The sequence below is a fragment of the Triturus cristatus genome, chromosome 4_1 (assembly GCF_964204655.1).
Source record: "Triturus cristatus chromosome 4_1, aTriCri1.1, whole genome shotgun sequence".
In the NCBI taxonomy this organism is placed as follows: domain Eukaryota; kingdom Metazoa; phylum Chordata; class Amphibia; order Caudata; family Salamandridae; genus Triturus; species Triturus cristatus.
In genome coordinates, this window is record NC_140585.1 from 701,595,286 (window position 1) to 701,610,018 (window position 14,733).

Genomic DNA, 14,733 nt, shown 5'->3' on the forward strand with positions numbered 1-14,733 from the left:
CCGGATGTGTTCTTTTGGGTTTTACATGGGGCTCCAACCGGGCACATGGGCTCCGTAGTGTGCGGTGATCCATGCAGAATTTTTGGATGTTTTCGATATCCTCCATCATCACCAGCTCATTGACAGGTCGAAGGATGGGGGGTCTCCTCCTACGTATGTCAGGGTACACAAACATGAACTGAGTTATAGATGAGATGTGGTGAACAGCTTACCCAGACACTCACACAACCACAACATAGAGAGGACTCATGGTCACCTGAAATGCATATGTGACCTGCATTCAGACATTGTTTCTCTGCGCTAACTCGCCATACTGACACAACAACATCCAAGGAGGTCAATGTGTATGGTATATAGTACACTGCTACATCAAGGATGAGCTGCCCTGTGGTTAGATGGCACAGCACTTGTGTTTCCCAGTATCAGTGCTGAGTTGCATGTAGCTGCTGTAACAGCACAGCCGCAAGCTTTAGTCCCCCTCTTCACAACAACATTATGGGATGCGAGCAGTGAGTGTCATCTGGACAACGCAACTTGGATGTACGGCAGGGGGGACAGACACATATGGACATCATGGAGTTAGTCCTACTTGAGTGTGTGGGGATTTAGCGTCACAGACCTTGCAATGTCCACCTGAATGAGGCACAAATGCACATGGATTGTGTATGCATGCCCATATGGTTGACAATGGCCGATGATGTTGGTCAGAGCTATGTTTGTTTGTTCCACATGTGAACTTCTATGACAAATGTGGGAACATTTACAGGCAATGGCAGCTAGACACACTGCACGCCACACCAGTATGTGTGTTGAGAGTGCTAGGGATTACAAGTATGTCTGATTTGCGGAAAATGGATAGCTCTGATTGTCTGCCTACGTCACTGGCCCTTCTCAAGATGACCCCTGGCCAAGAGACGCCAGTCAGATGTCAAGGGATATTCAAGCGATGTTTACAGGTTGGATATTTCATTACACAACATTGGGACAGTGCGAGGGACCGTTGTCCTTTTTTACGCCTTCCCTCATTTCAGTCCATGCTGGCCACGAGGCATGACAATGTATGTAATTTCACTCTCCTTTCCTTGGACACACCATGTGTGTGAAGACTTGACTCAAAAGTCACTCTCTCTCATACCTTCACAGTGTAGTGACCAGCTGGTCACTGTTCTAGTTGTTCTGATGTACCAGCCACTCCCAGAGGGCTGGCTTACCCTCCACCCCACAGCTGCCCAGCACAGGCGTCACTGGACATGTGACCCTGCCAACAAACGGGGCCGGACGCACGTGTCCTGGGCCAGTTCTCCTATACATGTACGGTGTCTGTTTGGTTACTTTATACGCATGGGGGCCTCGTGCCGCACAACCTGACACATGGGGTGCACCGAATCACTTTAGGCAAATGAGTTGTGTTGTTTAATGTAATTCACAGGTCGCCAATGCAAATGCAGTATGTGTTCGCATGCGCGTTGGTTGTATGACATAATTTCGAAAGACAAAAATTCGACCTACAAAAATATCGCAACAAAAATATCGTGGTCAAGAATATCGACATCCTATCTACAACATGGTAAGTACAAAAATATCGATAATTTAATATCGATGTCAAAAATATCGTAATTCAAAAATATCGGTTTTTTTTTAGTTTAAAAATATATGTAAAATAAACAAAATAATACTTATAAATCAAAGAAACATAATTAAATATATTTTATAATATGTACAATTTACAATAAATATATATAATTAAATGAAACTTTAATTAAACATATATATATAATATATAATATATACACTTACTTAATAATTACTTTTAATAATAATTTCTGTAACATATACATTATTAAATATTTATTTAAATTACCAATACATCTATACACATAAAACAATAACATTAATAAATATTAAATAATTACATATAGCAAATAATAATCAATATGTTTAATTTGAATAATTTGTATTATTAATTATATATTACAATAGCTAAAATATTACAAAACATATTAAATATCAGACACAATAAAACTACTAGTCCAACTTCAACAAAAACAACAGTAAGGAAAATGTTGGATAGCGTAGGGGTAAAAATTAACTATTCCAACTCCCGAGAGTGCAACAGTAGGGAAAACATTGGATAGCGTAGGGGTAAAAATTACTATTCCAACTCCAAAGAGTGCAACAGTAGGGAAAGCGTTGGATAGCGTAGGGGTAAAAATTACTATTCCAACTCCAGAGAGTGCAATAGTAGGGAAAGTGTTTGTTAGCGTAATGGTAAAAATTACTATTCCCACTCCAGAGAGTGCAATAGTAGGGAAAGTGTTGGATAGCGTAAGGGTAAAAATTACTATTCCCACTCCAGACAGTGCAACAGTAGGGAAAACGTTGGATAGCGTAGGGGTACAAATAACTATTCCAACTCCAAAGAGTGCAACAGTAGGGAAAACATTGGATAGCGTAGGGGTAAAAATTACTATTCCAACTCCAGAGAGTGCAATAGTAGGGAAAGTGTTTGTTAGCGTAATGGTAAAAATTACTATTCCCACTCCAGAGAGTGCAATAGTAGGGAAAGTGTTGGATAGCGTAAGGGTAAAAATTACTATTCCCACTCCAGACAGTGCAACAGTAGGGAAAACGTTGGATAGCGTAGGGGTACAAATAACTATTCCAACTCCAAAGAGTGCAACAGTAGGGAAAACATTGGATAGCGTAGGGGTAAAAATTACTATTCCAACTCCAGAGAGTGCAATAGTAGGGAAAGTGTTGGATAGCGTAAGGGTAAAATTTACTATTCCCACTCCAGAGAGTGCAATAGTAGGGAAAGTGTTGGATAGCGTAAGGGTAAAATTTACTATTCCGACTCCAGAGAGTGCAACAGTAGAGAAAACGTTGGATAGCGTAGGGGTAAAAATAACTATTCCAACTCCAAAGAGTGCAACAGTAGGGAAAACGTTGGATAGCGTAGGGGTAAAAATTACTATTCCAACTCCAGAGAGTGCAATAGTAGGGAAAGTGTTGGATAGCGTAAGGGTAAAATTTACTATTCCCACTCCAGAGAATGCAATAGTAGGGAAAGTGTTGGATAGCGTAAGGGTAAAAATTACTATTCCAACTCCAGAGAGTGCAATAGTAGGGAAAGTGTTGGATAGCGTAAGGGTAAAATTCACTATTCCCACTCCAGACAGTGCAACAGTAGAGAAAAGGTTGGATAGCGTAGGGGTAAAAATTACTATTCCAACTCCAAAGAGTGCAACAGTAGGGAAAGCGCTGGATAGCGTAGGGGTAAAAATTACTATTCCAACTCCAGAGAGTGCAACAGTAGGGAAAGCGCTGGATAGCGTAGGGGTAAAAATTACTATTCCCACTCCAGATAGTAAAACAGTTGGGAAAGCACTAGATAGCATAGTGATTCTATGAACATTATAACCAATTCAATAATTTCTTATAAAAAAATTGCATGTTAAAAATGTTTTTAAAAAAAAACGTATTATTAAATACCAATTATATAAAATAAATATTTCAATAAATAAATTTAAATTACATCCCACACTATTCCCCCTTTAACACACAACAAACTACACATACAAAATACACAATAGATTTAAATATCAATTTATCTCTTATTTACAATTAATAATACATTCTTTATAATTAATATAGTTATTAATTGACTAATTAATACATATTAACTACGAAATTACAAATATTCACCTATTAATTATTAAATAACAATACATTAATTAGCAATAACAACAAATAAAATACAATAATCAATTATTTATATTTACTATATTTAACTAACTAATAACAATTAATTAATAATAATTACAAATAAATAAAATATATCATTATTTATTTTATTTTAATTACATCCCACCCTATTCCCCTATAAACCCACAACCCACTACACATAAAAATTCACAAAATTAATTTAATTATGAATTAATCACTTAATAAAATGAAATCACCAATTAATTACTAATTAACAATTAATTAATTAACTATAACAATAAATACATATTATTAACAAACTAATTATAATGTATATAATTAACCAAATAATAAAATAATTTTACAATTAATAATTATTTAAAAATTAATTAATCTATTAATCAAATTAATTACCAATTATTAATTAATTACCAATTAATTAATCATAAATACCAATTAAACAATACATATTAATTCATTAATTATAATGACATTACTACCCACCCTATTCCCCTATAAACCCACAACCCACTACACATACAAATTCACATAATTAATTTAATTATCAATTAATCACTTAATAAAATTAAATCACCAAATAATTACTAATTAACAATTAATTAATTAACAATAACAATAAATAAATATTAATAATAAACTAATTATAATGTATATATTTAACCAATTAATACAATTATTTTACAATTAATAATTAATTAACAATTAATCAATCAATTAATTACCAATTAGTAATTAATTACCAATTAATTCATCATAAATACCAATTAAACAATACATATTAATTCCTTAATTATAATTAAATTACTTCCCACCCTATTCCCCTATAAACCCACAACCCGCTCTGATACTAAAACGCTAAATTAAATGTAAAATAATTATAAATCTCTAAACATTTATTTTTAAATGTATTAAAATACATTACAATAATCTTTAACATACAAATAAAATACATATTAAATGACATTACACTAAATAAATATCGATATTATTGACATCGAAATTTTTACTTACGATATTACTTACATCGATATTAATTACTTCGATATTATTAACTTCGATATTACTTACCTTGAGAACGATATTCTGTCCATCGATATTCTTGACTTCGAAATTCTGTACCTACGATATTAAAAACACGATATTATTGTAGGTCGAAATTTAAAACTCGATATTTTGGCTAAACACCCTGGCCACCGCAGTTTGGCACACACTATGCAAATGATCCATCATCCAATGGGAGCCTTCTGCGGCGTACATATTTTGCTATTGCGGTGTGCGTGCTGTGCAACTGCGGGGCTCAGCATTGGCCCCAATTGCCTTCAGGGGCACCGAGGGTCACTCATTGGGATTGGGTGGGCCTCACACTTTGCATTTGGCAGGTTGCCACATTTATCGTGGTGCCACCACACTTGCTGGGAGTTGTAGTTGTTATGGGGTTGCATGCGTGGAGATGTTTGGTACATACCTCTGCTGGTGAGTGCGGCGGCGTCTTGTCTGCCGGAGGTGCAGCAGGTAGTGCAGCGGGAAGGCCAGTGGCGCAGGATGCATGGTGTCTCTGGTGGTTGAGATGGGTTCTGTATCGGCTCAACCTCTCCGCTGTTGTGTTTCCACCATCTGCAACATGGTGGTTTTTACTCCGTGGTGGGAATGGCTGTTTGCAACATCATAATCAGGTCGGTGGACAGAACATGTTTCCGCACTCCAGTCCTGCTCTATTGCCTCCGTCAGCCACCCTTGCATATGCAAAAAACGTGTGGAACCTGACAGACCGCGGCAGATGGAAAGTGGCCTCTGTAGGACCATTGTGATTTGGTGGTCGCAATGACCACAACTGGAGCGGGAAATTGAATGTTTTCCACCACCAGCACCGATGGGCTTCCGTCCATCAACTTAATGGGCCCCTTAGTTATTGAAAATGAAAACTAAAAAAAGAACTACCCCCTTCCTGCTGCTGTTGGGCTCGCAACTGTCCATTGAGGTGGGAGTAGGCCACCACAAGTATGCAGGCTATTAGGAAGGTCAGGGTGTGGTGAACACTCTGTGCATGTTGGGAGGACTGGCCGCGCTGGACTTCTGCTGACTTCTTGGTCCATAATTGTAGGTCCTCCCATGGCTTCCGGCAGTGAATGCTGCACCACTTGTACAACACCAGGGCCAGCACCTCCAAGATGTCCTTCTTTTGATGGGAGGGAACCTGTATGGATACAAAAAAAGAAAAGAAAATGTAATTTTGTGTTTGTTTGTATTGATGTGACACAATTTTGAGAACTCAATCACAAGCATTTTTGAACAGTTCCAAAAGCATAATGTTTTTTTTTTTTGTTTTTTTAAATGGCAGTAACCTATTGAGTACCCTTCTCCCTTGTTATGTCCTTATTTTTGTAATCCAGGCCATTGACATCATATAGGGTGAGTTATTTGTGGAATAATACAAATAGCAAAAATAATTTATATTTATGCACATATATATATATATTTATATTTAATTAGTATTAAAAATATATGTTTTCTAGATTGACATAATGTAAATTTGTACATTTTGTAGGTTTCACATGAAATTATTCAATAAACACATCTATGTGTATGTGTATATGTGTGTGTGTATATATAGATTTATATGCACACATATGTATTTATACACACACTAAAATAAAAATAGGGTGTCAAACACACAACACATACTAATGTTATGGTCATGTCTAAATATTATGTGTTGATATACACCATCATTTTTTTAATGTGATTTAAAAAGAACAGAAACTTCACTTCAAACACTATACTTCACTATGGAACTAAAAGGGATATTCTAGCCTGTGTATTAATTTAAACAAAAGTCAGTCAGAATTACATTTTAATTTTAAATATGTACCTGTTCCTCTAGTGAGACATACAGCTAGCTGTACAGCAACAGGACCTTAGTAAGCAACTCCAGCTCCTCTGGTGACAAGTTTAGGGCCTTTCTCCTGCTTTTCCAGGCATTGTGGCTCCCAGAGGACGGAAACTTAAGCGAAAGTTGAGGAGATGTAGTTAGCTGCAGTGATAGGAGGCAAGACAGCTTTTTTCAAACGCCGCATACATCTACATGACATGCACAATCGTCAATGGAGATGGACACATCCATTGGATTTCGAAAACTGGGTGCAGGGACAGCATATATTGAGTTTAACAAATATTGAGTCATTATTATCGAGGGTCAGAAATATCAACAGCAAGAATACCGTGGTCAAGAATATCTACTTAAGGTAAGTAATATCAGTTTTAAAAATATCGAAGTGTTTAATATCGTTTGCAAAAATATATGGGCTGATTAAGATGGCGGGCGGATCGCCACCGCCGGCACGGCGGTGGTGATCCACCCGCCATCTTAAAGTGAATTACCCACAGCCATATTAAGATGGAGGTGGGTATCACGGTGTATGGAAAGTCCATCCGCCACTTTTCCGCCGGTCGGCAATCGTTACGATTGGCGGCCAGGTGGAGCTGTGGCTCACATATGGTGGTGGTGCATAGTAGGCACCGCCATTCATATTATGATGCTGGGATTTAAAGTCCTTTCCATGGCAGCGATGCTGCCAAGGAAAAGGCTGGTGGGGACTTGTTCAGGGGGCCCGTTACAGGCCCCTGGGGGAGTGGGGGGTGCACTTGAGGGGTAAACCCTGATTGTCCAGGCACAAGGTGCCTGCCACGTTGTGCATGGAAATGCACAACATGGCATTTCACCATTGCGGCGGGTGCTGCAGCCAGCAGGACCTGCCACAATGTGAAATTGCCAGATGCAATCGCATCATAATTAGGGTGGCAGGACTGCCGCATGGCAGGCGGGTGGCTCACGTTACCGCTAGGGTGGCGGGCAGTCCATCCCAATGAGCCCCATAGTTGTTAAAGATATAGTTTTTTATTATTGTTATGCATTTTAGTATATCCTTTATATGTATGTTTTTTGTATAAGAACTGTTTGTATTTTTAATATATGTGTTACATCTATAGTAGTTTTTTTAATGTGGATTTTGCCCTTTTAGTTCCGTAGCAGGTTTTGGGTTTAGAGGGGAATAGGGTGAGAAGTAATTTAATTTTATTAAATGTATTGATTATTTTTATTTATTAATATTTGTTTAATTGAGATGTTATAGTGTTAAATTTGTAAAGTAATTTATTATTAATTATTTAATGATTGGTTGTTAATTCCTTTTAATTAATTAATTGATTAATAATTTTGGTAATATTGTAATTAATTTTAGGTGATGGTTGTGGTGTTCATAATTGTAAAGGGTGGGAAGTAATTTATTTATTTTGGTAATTGTGTAATTCATTTTAGGTGTGTGTTGTGGTTTTTATAGGTGTAAAGGTTGGGAAAGGTGGCACGTAATTTATTTTTAATTGATGTATTAATAATTGTTTTTTAATTAATTTTAATAAATTATTTAGTAATTAAATATGGTAATTGTGTAATTAATTTTAGGTGTGTGTTGTGGTGTTTATAGGAGTAAAGTGTGGAAAATAATTTGTGTATAATTAATTATATATAGTTGTTAATTAATTTTAATTATTTGATATTTATTTTGGGTAATTGCTTATTTTTTAGTTTGTTATTCTCACTTTAAAGGGGTAAAGGGTGGGAATTAAATACATTTTAATTATTTAATTATTAATTGTTAATAGTAATAGTTTTTAATTTTAAATAAGTTTTAATTGTGTTTTATTACTTTATAGTTTAATTTAGGTGTGTATTGTGGATATTGCAGTGCTAAAGTGTGTGTGGTCAATTAATGTTGATTAGTTTTTTTTCCCTTTTTTTTAATGCTCCCCACCCTCTTCCCCTCCACCACACCCACCATCCACCTTAGCCTGGAGGACCAACCCCTGCTTCTTCTCCTTGGACAAGATGGTAGTCCAAGTTAGACTTTACTCTGATTGCTCTCGGCCCCATTTCTAGTAGTCCTATTGACTCTATAAAAAGTCAAAAAGATATCGACCTATTTCCTTAGAAAAAATTACTTCCTTAACTTCCCCCCATCACCCTTTATGCTTTCTAGCAGATCATCTGCTTCCTTTATGTTTCTGACCATGTGTATTTTATTGTTGTACATAATACGTAGTGATGCAGGGAATTTAAGTTGCACATTGGCCCCAGCTTTCTTAAAATCATCCATGTGCTTGCCTAGTTCCCATTGTCTGTCTAGAGTAACTCTTGATAGGTCTGACCTTATTTCAAAGGAGAAATCAGGGCCTTTTAAGGTCTTAAGTTTTAACAAATAAATCTTCCAAGATGGCCACCAGACACAAAAGAGCCTAAATGCAGCACAAATATCACCCAGATGTAGCCCACATGTAGCCCAATGACAAAAGTGTGCAAAACACTTAGGTGCCGATTACGATCCGGCAAAAAAATTCCCCGTGCGACTCGTATCCGGACTTTTTACCGTACGAATCGTACAAGTGCCGTACGAACTGGCAATCACGATTCGCATGGTAAAAAGTCCATACGAACCACATTGGGAATGATTCCCCACACGTCCTCGGGTCGGAAAATGTGTCCGACACGTCCTCGGACGATTTACCGTACAAATGTGAAAAGTCAAGTCCGACCGAGGAATCACGATCCATCCCGTGCGTCCGATGTTACAACCGTATGGAAAAAACACCGTCCGCACCGAACTCCCATTGCAACCATGGAGATATGTGCCCGCATACGCGCCAAACACTCCCCCCAGCACCCTTACGTTCGAGTCGTACTCCCCGTTAATGTACACCCCCCCCCGTATGTACACCCGTGTACGTGTCGAACCCCCACCCGTGTATGTACACCCCAGTACGTTCGAGTCGTACCCCCACCCCTGTACGTGTCGTACCACCGTCTAAGTACACCCCAGTACGTTTGAGTCGCACCCCCACCCCTGTACGTGTCGTACCACCGTGTACCCACACCCCAGTACGTTCGAGTCGTACCCCCACCCCTGTACGTGTCGTACCACCGTGTACCCACACCCAAGTACGTTCGAGTCGTACCCCCACCCCAGTACGTGTCGTACCACTGTCTAAGTACACCCCAGTACGTTCGAGTCGTACCCCCACCCCTGTACGTGTCGTACCACCGTGTACCCACACCCCAGTACGTTCGAGTCGTACCCCCACCCCTGTACGTGTCGTACCACCGTGTACCCACACCCCAGTACGTTCGAGTCGTACCCCCACCCCAGTACGTGTCGTACCACCGTCTAAGTACACCCCAGTACGTTCGAGTCGTACCCCCACCCCTGTACGTGTCGTACCACCGTGTACCCACACCCCAGTACGTTCGAGTCGTACCCCCACCCCAGTACGTGTCGTACCACCGTCTAAGTACACCCCAGTATGTTCGAGTCGTACCCCCACCCCTGTACGTGTCGTACCACCGTCTAAGTACACCCCAGTACGTTCGAGTCGCACCCCCACCCCTGTACGTGTCATACCCCCGTGTACCCACACCCCAGTACATTCGAGGCGTACCCCCACCCCTGTACGTGTCGTACCCCCGTGTACCCACACCCCAGTACGTTCGAGTCGTACCCCCACCCCTGTACGTGTCGTACCCCCGTGTACCCACACCCCAGTACGTTCGAGTCGTACCCCCACCCCTGTATGTGTCGTACCACCGTCTAAGTACACCCCAGTACGTTCGAGTCGTACCCCCACCCCTGTACGTGTCATACCACCGTGTACCCACACCCCAGTACATTCGAGTCGTACCCCCACCCCTGTACGTGTCACACCCCCGTGTACCCACACCCCAGTACGTTCGAGTCGTACCCCCACCCCTGTACGTGTCGTACCCCCGTGTACCCACACCCCAGTACGTTCGAGTCGTACCCCCACCCTTGTACGTGTCGTACCACAGTCTAAGTACACCCCAGTACGTTCCAGTCGCACCCCCACCACAACCTCCTAAGTACGGAGCGCACCCCATGCCCCAACATCACAACCGCATGTACGAGTCGTGCCAAGCCACACACAAGGACAGCACCGTACAACCAAATGGCCCATCTACACACCGTACACACGCTCAAAACGCACGTACACAACCATGACAAAACAAAACAACACAAGAATACACTATTCGAATGGCACAAAGCCACTAAACATGGCCAACAAACACTCATAAAACACACATTCACTGACCTGCAACTGCCAAAAACAAACAGAGGCCCTAAACACCACCACTCCTTATAACACACCCACCCAAACTTCAAACACAGCCACACCCACCAATGGACCAATAAAAAGGGCCCACACACACAAACCATGAGCCTTTGCAACAGACTCACTGCTGCCAGACACCACAGACAACTTACAGCACCTTACTACAAGCTTCACCACACCTTACACTTGCACATCTCCACCCAACCACCTTCACAAACACACCCTCATCACATTCACACACACACCTGCACAACCACACCCACACACCCACAACCATCCACACCCCCCCCCACCATCCACACTTCCCCACCATCCACACCCACACCCCTCACCATGCCCACTACCAAGAATCCAAAGTTCAGTAACCGAGAGTTGGAGGTTCTTGTCGACGAAATCCTCAGAGTCGAGCCACAGCTCTTAGGAACATTGGTCAGAAACACCAGCATGGCAGCTAAAACAGCCATGTGGCAGACCATCGTCGATGCTGTGAATGCTGTTGCGGACACCAGAAGGAAAAGGCAGGAATGCCAGAACAGGTGGTACGATCTGCGGAGGAGGGTCCGAGCCAAGAGGCAGGAGGAACACGACCAGGCCAACGCCACGGGAGGAGGGCCCTCCCGCTGACCCATACACTACCAGCCCTGGGAGGAGAGGGTGATGGCCATACTGCTGGTGGAGGCAGTTGAAGGATTAGAAGGACTCTGAGACCCGGGTGAGTACACAAACAACGCACCTCACATGGGGGGAACGGCATCCACAACCAAAATCACTAACAGGCACGGAACCACCCCAAGCCATCGCATGACTCAACCACACTCCATGAGCACGCACATGCCACTGCTGCCACCATGCCCCATGCACCCAGCTGGACAATGTCAAGTCACAGGCCACAGAAGACACCAACACATGACACGGTAACCCGGATGGCGGGAGGGTGGGCCCCAAAAATCACATAGTGCAACTCAGAAGCAGACAACAATGCCCTCTGCCCATATGGCCCAGGTCACAGCCAGACAAACAGTGTGTCCCCACACAGGAAAGACTCGCCAGCAAATGGCGGACGCCTTGCATCAACACATGGGGGTGAAGGCACTGTTTTGCACATGACAGCAGCTAATGAACAGCCAACATTGTGAAAGAGTGGCAGCACACACCACCACAGCAGCAGCGCACCGACACACATCACACCCAATGGGTGCCTGGAGATCAGAAACAAACTCACATCAACAAGCCAAGGGCCACTCAAAGATTTGCTAACAGTGTGTGCCCAGGAAGCTGGGCTGAGGTGACAGAGGGTGACACACAGAGGGAGGGAGAGGGGGACAGAGAAGGAGGGAGACGGACAGAGGGAGGAGGCTGACACACGGAGGGAGGGAGAGGGGGACAGAGAGGGAGGGAGAGGGGGACAGAGAGGGAGGGAGAGGGGGACAGAGAGGGAGGGAGAGGGGGACAGAGAGGGAGGGAGAGGGGGACAGAGAGGGAGCGAGACACAGGGAGACCAAATCTGCCGTGTGGCGTGTGCGAATGTCTGCTCGTCAGCAGGTAGACTGCGTGCATGTAGACAAGGGAGGCCAGTCCCAGAACCCCCCCTCTTCACCATGGCAAGACACAGGGCCATGTCACAACCTGTTCACGAGCACAACGACAGCTACCTGGATCATATAAGTGTGTGGATCCACTCCATGTGCACATGTACAGTGCTACACGGAAGGCGCCAATGCATGGCTCGCCACACCTGCCCACTCCACTGCTGACTGCAGTCACACTTGACGCAGCAAGTAAGACCGTGCCACACATAGTTAAAGGGGCCAAAGTGGTGCCCAAGGGACACACCCATGCACAAGTGCACTGTGAGTGGAATGCAAGACAGATCCCAATTCCAAGAGGAAATGTGCCAACTTTGAAACAGATGAAACATGGATGTTGCATGGACCAAAATTACCATTGTCTCTCTCACACACAGGTCAACGTCGTGGTTCACCCCCCAACACTGGGGGGGAAGACTCACAGGACCCGGATCTGCGGGAGCCCGATCCCACCGGCAGCTACCACTCTCACCACTCTGTGGACGACCCCGACCGACCTGGCCCCTCTGGTGTCCAACCACCTGCAGCACCTGCGTCAGGTACAACTGTGCCAACCACCACCCCCACTCCTGCCACATCCCAGGAGACACCCAGGATCCCTGCCCCAACACCACAATGCAGCCAGGCTGGCCAGGAGGGACAAGGTGTCCCGGACACCCAGGAGGAGGCAGGCGACAACGCCAATGCCACCCCTCAGGGGTCCCGGAGACCCGATGTACCCACAAGGGCAGGCCAGGTGCAAGTGGGCAGGGGTGGTGGGAGTGGAGGACGGCGGAGGCGCGAGCCTGACCAGTTGGCTGGGGAACCGGTATTTTCCCATGTCCGTAACATCCTGGACACATACCGGCAGGACACCACGGGCCTGGCCCAGGTTGTGTCTGTCCTCGAGGGGATCAAGACCCAGCAGGCCCAGCAACATACGGAGCTACATGCCTGTCTACTGCAACACCAACGGAGGATGGAGGCCAGACAGGCTGAGCAAGTGACGGCGTTCCAGGGGATTCACGATACACTCCGTCGGATGGCCGACAACATGGCCGACCCTCCCTGTGCCAGAAGGCGGAGAACATCACCACCCACAGGGAGGGATCAGGAGGAGGAGGAGGAAACATCCGACGGAGCATCCCAGACGTCGTCACGGCCTTCTGCTGAGGGTCCCCGCAGGAGGCCGGGTCGTCCACGGAAAGGACCGTGAGGGTCGGCGCTACATCACCAACTCCCAGGACACCTGGCCTGGCACCTGGCCCACTGGAGCAACAGCATCACAGCCTCAAGAGACATTATCTGCCACATGGCCCTGCTGGTCACTGGCTGACCAATTTTGACAAAGACTGTGGCATGGACTCTGAGGATTTCAAATGGCAAGGACACCAACTCCCCTACTGAACTTTGGATTCCAAACTCCCGGAAAGCCCCTCACTTTGTCCCCCCCCCCCAATAATAAATCACACTATGAAGAGTAGATGCCTGCTGGTTGCATTATTACCTAACATGTGTCATGTAAAGTCTAAACATGCCTGAGTCATCTTTTGTCTTCAACCATCCACACCCTGGGGCCTGAGTCTGGCACAGGACACATGGGTCACAGTGTATTAGGCAAGACAGACATGGAGCACCATACACACCCGTGATGGGCCTAACCAGCTGAGGGGGTGGCCGAACAACCGTGCTGACAGACACATTGAGTACAGCAACAGTCATGCGCAGAGGTCAGGGATCCAGTCCAGTGTCCTGGGGGGCATCCAGGTATGTGTAGACAGGTGGCAGAACCATGTCCTGCAAGCTTGAGTCCGGTGGATGCAGAGAATGGGGTCCTGGACAACGTTGGATGCATGGGGATGGCACATGTCACAATACCCACACAGTCATGGACATCATGCCCAATACACAGTCTCAGCCCACACACACAGCTTGCATCTTGCTACTCGACACATTGACACATAGCCACAATCAGGGAATACCATGCCAGACATGCTGGATGCACCGTGGCAACACACCAGCATTGACTGAGAAGAGGCACCTTGGAGGCATAGGGACACCTTTATTAGTCATGTTTTCGGGATTGCAGAGGCAACTTGAAGTACACATGAACACATCATGTGGAGTAACATGTGGGTCCAACACTGGCACCCCCCTTCTGCAGCACAAATGCGTGTTCGCCATTGGAACTGGCACACAAGCGTCGGCTAACAGCTAAACACCCACAGCTGCTCACGGAGAGCCTGCCATACACCATAGATCCGCT